Here is a 7,076-nt window from a genome sequence, read left to right as displayed (position 1 = left end):
CTGCCTGCCTGCCTGCCTGCCTGCCTGCCTGCTGCCATGTTCCCTGCCATGATGATTATGGACACTAATTCACTGTAAGCCCCAAATAAATTTTTTCTTCCATAAGTTGCCTTGGTCATAATGTTTTATCACAGCAATAGAAAAGTAACTAAGACAAATGTAATGTGACTTCAACAAAAAGATATAATGTAGGGACTCAGGTCAAGATTCTGGCGCCCAATTGTCTGCCTTGTTTCCCCTCTTACTCGCTGTGAGACCTTAAGTCATTTAATCTCTTCAATTGTTAAATCAAAATCTAATGCTGTCTACCACATAGAATTATTACGAGAATTTGATGGCTCATTATGAACGAAGAGTAATGCCGAGTGTGGAGGCAAACTGCTCACTGATGTCTAAGCAGCGGTGTAGCCTTGAGTCCTGACAGCTTTGTGGCCCTCAGCAGGCAGTCTCGAAAGCTATGGGGATGGATTGCCAGAGCTGACCTTCAGGAAAGAAACAGCCAAATGCAAGTCATCCATCTCACCCAGCTGACACCTGTGAGGCCTCAGCAGAACAGCATGTTCCAGGGAGACATCCTGTGCACAGACATGCTGTTATCTCTCAGAATTCCGGGCACAGTGGAATTCAGGGTGGTGAGGGCCTGGGAACATCATGCCACGTGCCCTTTCCCCTCCAGGGGCTGTAACAGCTCGAGCTGGCTTCCTGACTCTCCCTCTGTTTTGCCTTTTACTCCACATTTTGGGATCATCACAGCTGGGGGTGAACAGGAAGTCTGTCCCCATGTATTTAATTATTTAAAATGTATAGTTATCTTGACTTTGCAATGTGAAGTGAAGTTGGCCCAGTGTTTGTCACAAGTCACCTATCACGGTGGAATTTGGGGCTTCATGTAGCATCTAGGGGGCATGGAAAGCTTACACACATGCATACACCAGAACACTAGGCAAAACTGTAACTGGCTATTCACAAATAAAGATGTAACAATGGCCAGTATTGATGTTGTGTTCAGGGAATACACCCAAAGGCTCCCTCAGAGATAGCTGCTTGTACACTCGTGGATCTCGCCACACTCTTCAGCATAGCCTAGCCATAGACCAAGCTTAGATGCCCATCAATGGATCAATGGACTGAGAGTGGGGTGTACGTGCACATAGGATTTTAGGAAGCCTTAAAGAAATACAAATCCTAATGTTTGCAGGAAACTGGGTGTGGCTGGAAATCAGCATGTTAAGTGAAATTAAGCCAGGTTCAAAAAGAAAAATACCACATTTTCTCTCTCATATGTAGAATCTAGATTTAAACTCCTCAACCACCCCACAATGTGTGCATTCCTGTGTAAGAGTATGCACCAATTTGTGTGTGTGAGTGTGTGCATGTGTCAGTGAGTATATGTGCCTGTGCATGTGTGTGTGTGAATGTGCATGTGTACATGCATGTGTGTGTATGATTTGTGAGTACATGTGCCAATGAATGTGTGTGCATGCATGTGTATAGGTTTGTGTTTTGGTATATGTGGGGATGTGTGCATGTGTGTGAGTGAGTGTAGTTGTGTGTGTGAATATGAGTGCATGCATGCGTGTGTGTGTGTGTGTCTCTGTGTGTGTGTGTGTGTGTGTGTAGGACTTGAAAGTAGAAAGGAGATTATGAAATAGAAAAAAGAGAGCAGGGAGAGGAGACAAGAAGGAGTAAGGAATGTATGCACTGTGAAACCAGGAGAGGGGGACATGTGGGGAGAAAAGAAACTAGCAGAGGGTGAGGACTGATGTGAGACTGTGGGAGGTGCCAAGAATAAGGTATAATGATATGTGTGTGGATGTGTGATGAGAAACCCCCTTGCTCTAAGTGCTAACGAAAGTCAATTTAATAACCTCTTATTCAGCAACACTCATAACCAAGAAATGCAAATTGAAACATTGAGATAGCTTTTTAAAAATCTATAAAATGAAATAATAATAATAGTAGTAATAATGATAATGATGATAATAGTAAGAAGAAGAAGAAGAAGGAGGAGGAGGAGGAGGAGAAGGAGGAGAAGGAAGAGAAGGAGGAGAAGGAGAAGAAGAAGAAGAAGAAGAAGAAGAAGAAGAAGAAGAAGAAGAAGAAGAAGAAGAAGAAGAAGAAGAAGAAGAAGAAGGAGTGAAAACTGGGCCTGGTGGTTCATGCCTATGAACCAGGTGACAGAGAGGAGGAAAATGAGTTCCAGACTAGCTTGGGATCCATGGTGAGACTCTGTGGGAAGGTAGGAAGGATCCAACGCTGGAAAGGGGAGACAGGCAGTCTCAGACTTTATGGACAAAGGGCTACATTGTGAAACCTCTAGGAGAACAGTCCTGCTGTGTCTACCAAAACAGCAAACACGCACAAGCTTTGGCCAGCCCTGAAGCGACCAAGACTATGAACCAAAGTAGCCGCCTATACACAGAGACTCCTCACTCCACCAAACATTTGTAGTCTATTACTTACTAACAATATACTCCACTTAAAACTCATTTGGTTTTGGTGTACCTGTACGTGTATGTTTGTGTTTGTGTGTGTGTGTGTGTGTGTGTGTGTGTGTGTCTGTATGAGTACATATGGGTACATATGTGCATGTGCATGTGTGTGTCTCTGTGTGTGCATGTGTGGTGAATGTTTGTCTGTGTGTGCACGTGTGTGCACATGTGTGCACGTGTGTGCACGTGTGTGCATGTGTGCATATGTGTGTGCATGTGTGTGTCTGTGTGTGTGCATGTGTGTGTGTCTGTGTGTGTGCATGTGTGTGTGCCTGTTTGTGTGTGCACATGTGTGCATGTGTGTATCTATGCCCATGTGTGTGCCTGTGCTGTGTGCCTGTGTGTGTCTGTATGTGCGCATGTGTGTGTGCCTGTTTGTCTGTATATGCATGTGTGTGTGTATCTATGCCCGTGTGTGTGTGTGTGTGTGTGTGTGTGTGTGTGTGTGTGTGTCTGGATGAGCATGCATATGTGCATGTGCATGAGTGTGTCTCTGTGTGTGCATGTATGGGTGCATGTTTGTCTGTGTGTGCACGTGTGTGCATGTGTGTGTCTGTGTGTGTGCATGTGTGTGTGCCTGTTTGTCTGTGTGTGCATATGTGTGTATTTATGCCCGTGTGTGTGTGTGTGTGTGTGTGTGTGTGTGCCTGTTTGTCTGTGTGTGCATGTGTGTGTGTATCTATGCCCGCGTGTGTGTGTGTGTGTGTGTGTGTGTGTGTGTGTGTGTGTGTATGTGCACGCCTGTGCATGCATGTTCACTCAGGTGTTCTGGTAGTATGTACACACATGTTCCCTAACTCTGCTCCTCATGATTCCGAAGCAAGCACTCTTAAACTGGCTAACCCCTTCCAGAGCAGTGGGTCTCAACCTTCTTAACTCTGTAACCCTATAATATACTTTTTTGTTGCTACTTCATAACTGTAATTTTGCTACTGTTATGAATCATAACATAAATGTCTGTGTTCTTAGGTGACCCCTGTGAGGGCTGTTTGACCCTTAAGAGGGTCCCAACCAAGATGTTGAGACCTGTTTTAAAGCCGTGTGTGGTGATGTGGGCCAGAGATTCTAGTCAGTTTCAGCCTCTCTACACAGGAGCAAGGAGGGATAGAGAGAAAGAGAGAGAGAAGGAAGGAGGAAGGGGAGGAAGGAGGGAGGGACGGAAGAAGGTACTCTTATCTAGCATTTAGCACCAGGATCTCTAGCAATGGTTTGGAAGCTGAACCTCGCCCTTTGGCTCACACCACGAGTGTAATTGTTTCTCTTAGACGTTGTATTCTAAGGACTATTCGACATTTGTAATGGTTAGTTTTCTGTTTTCTCATGATCTGTTTGTGCTGTAAGCGCCTGCAATCTGTTTGCTAATATTCTACTTAAGATTTATTACTTAGTTAGTTTTATTTTATTTTATGTGTGAATGTTTCTGCAAGCATGTGTGACTGCATAGCATGAGGTGGCTTGACACCCAGGGCAGCCAGAGAAAGGCACTGGAGTCTCTGGAACTGGAGTTACAGACAGGTGTGACGTCCCTTGTCAATTCTGGGAATTGAACCTGGGTCCTTTACAAAGGCAGTCAGTTCTCTTAACCACTGACACTATCTCTCCAGCTCTTGTTTAAGCTTTCTGATCCAGAACCCAGAAGTGAAATTATTTCTTTTCTTTCTTTTCCCTTTTTTGCGAGGTATTTCGTTTTTATGCCATTTTTATACTTTTGAATTTCTTGAGACTACAACACGATTTTAATATTTCTCCTTTTCCTTTCCTCCCTCCAAACCCTCCCACATATCCCTGCCCACTCTCCTGAAAACTCACAGCCTCTTCTTCCATTATTGTTGTTGTTTGTATCTATGTATCTACAGAATTAGCATTTGACTTCAGACACCCAAGAGTTGGGGCTCTTTTAACATATTCCACTGACTTAACAGGAAAACACTCTATCACTAAAGGTTTTAAGTATACATATTGAATTCTCTTGAGTATTTGTACCTTTTCAAATCTCCCTGCCCTCCCCTTTACATTCTGCCTGCTGCTGCCCCCTCCCCCAGGACTAGCGATCTAACCAAGGCTCTGAGAAGATGCTCTGCTACTTAGCCACAGCCTCCTGCAGCTGTGGCTGACACTGTACGAACTTTCCCAAGGTATTCTGTCATCTCAAGGACTTACAGGGCGAATGCTCCCATTTATGGGGTCTACACACTTATAAAGTTTGTGTGATTCATTTTCTAATTTGGTTTATAATTCTTTTATCTTTTTAAAATTTATGATTTTTATGTGAGTGTGGCTCTGGGTATTGGATATAGGGCCACTAAACTACATACCCCCCCCCCAAAAGAAAAACCTTATTTTGAGACATAGTTTTGATTAAGTTACAGGGTCTGGCCTGAACTCACCTTGTAGCCCCAGGTAGGCCTTGAGCTTGCCATCCTCCTGGAACCACTTGGTCTGCCTGGATTCCTCTCTCTCTCTCTCTCTCTCTCTCTCTCTCTCTCTCTCTCTCTCTCTCTCTCTGTGTGTGTGTGTGTGTGTGTGTGTGTGTGTGTGTGTGTTTGTATGTGTATATACCTCACAACTATGCAAGGCATAAGGTGCTTTATTTACATGGAAACTGTCCTAGAGTTACTTTTGCCATGATGAAACACTGTGAGCAAAAGACATTGGAGAGGGAAGTGTTCATTTGGCTCACAGTTCACATTGTAGTCGGCCATTGGAGGAACTCAGGACAGGAACTCAAATAGGGCAGGAACCTTGAGGCAGGAACCAGTTCAGAGACCATGGAGGAGTGCTGCTTACTGGCTTGCTCTGTTTGCTTTCTTATAGAACCCAGAACCAACACCAGCCAAAAAATAGCACCACACACACAAAGATCCAGCCCTCCCCTGTCAATCACTAATTAAGAAAGTTCCCTTGCCTGCAGCTGGATCTTACGGAGAGATTTTCTCTGTTGAAGTTCCTTCCTCTCAGCTGGCTCTAGTTTATGTCAGACAGTTGGCATGAAACTATCCAGCACACAGACAATCTTTTTGTTGGTTTGTCTTTGTTTTCATTTGAAATAAGGTCTTCTTGTGTATCCTTGCTATGTGATCCAGGATGGCCTTGAACTCTTGATTATCTATCTCAGACTTCTGGGGGTTACAGGTATATACTATTGCTTTTTATTAGTCCAGACTCCAGACAAACCACACACTTACTTCCTTATCCAATGCCAATGGAGGAAGGGTTTTTGCAACATTGCATTACTTAAAAAACTTAAATTGACATTCCAGCTTTGGACAAACATCTTAGGTCTAAATCTCTGTCTTTCTAGAATCAAGACTGACAGACTTTAGGCTTTCCTCCCTGTCCCTAGAGTGTCAGGTAAGGATTCTGGGAGGAATCGCCTTTCCTGAGACCTGGAGACTAAACACATAATCAGAAACAAATGATGTGTGTGTGTGTGTGTGTGTGTGTGTGTTTGTGTGTTTATGTATGTGTATGTATGCATGTGTGTGTTTGTGTGTTTATGTATGTGCATGTATGTATGTATCTGTATATGTGTGTTTGTGTTTGTGTGTATGCATGTGTGTACATGTATGTATGTGTGTGTGTTTGTGTGTGCATGTGTGTGCACATGAATGTGTAAGTGTGTAAAATTCAGTGTGGCTCATGAGTGAGATATATGCTTGGGCACATGAAGAGATCAGTCATGAAGGGCTTATATAGCAGGTTAGGGTTATAGACCGAGCTAGTCCTGAGAGTGGACAGGAGAACATTAAAAGAAGCCCTGGGGTGAAATAATCAGGTTCAAAAGACAAACAAATATAATAAATAATCCTTACATTAATAAGTGTATGCAGCTTGTAAGAAAACCCTGAAGTAGATTTCGCAGGCAGATGACAATCCCAGAATGCATTGAAAGCACTCACCCTGACAACTCCAAGCATAAAACAAGTACCACACACACACACTTCCTACACCTGTTCTGGATGTCCCGTCCACTGAACTTGGAAAATACACAGCTCTTTTGAGAATGTTTCCCAAGGTTCCCCTCCCTTCTCTGGTCCCCAAACTCTGTAATAAGAATCCCCCACATCAGGAAAGGGGTGTGAGCAACAGGCAGCCAACGATTGAACATAAAAGTACCCTGGGCCAAGGCAGAGGTCTATTTTTAGGACATTTTCTCATTGCGTGTTGATCCAGCAGACTCAGCCTTAGGCGGTCAGGAGAGCACTAAAAGTCATAGTGCTGGTTGGAGGAGGAAAGCGAGGTGCTCCTGAGACCTAATGCCAGTAGTAAAGTGATCATCTCTAGACTCTGTTATTTCCTCAGCTTCTCCTAGGAGCTCCCGAAACAAACTGATAATTTATTCCAGCCCTTTCCAGCCACTCCCACCAGTTGTAGGAATGCGCTATTTCACAAAGGAAAGGTTGTTGGTAAACTATTAAACTTTTGTTTAAAGTACAGCGCTCTACTGTGCTCTGTATCAGCTCCTCCTTGATCTAAAAGTAATACTACATTGACAACTGGAAAACAGAGCGCCCCCTAACAGCCTCGGGTAATCTTCCTCCTTTGTGCTTGTCTCCCGCCGAGAGACAACGCATCTATTAACAA

The sequence above is a fragment of the Mastomys coucha genome, unplaced genomic scaffold (genome assembly GCF_008632895.1).
Source record: "Mastomys coucha isolate ucsf_1 unplaced genomic scaffold, UCSF_Mcou_1 pScaffold21, whole genome shotgun sequence".
Lineage (NCBI taxonomy): Eukaryota > Metazoa > Chordata > Mammalia > Rodentia > Muridae > Mastomys > Mastomys coucha.
The sequence above is the reverse complement of the archived record's forward strand: the minus strand, read 5'-3'. Positions refer to the sequence as shown.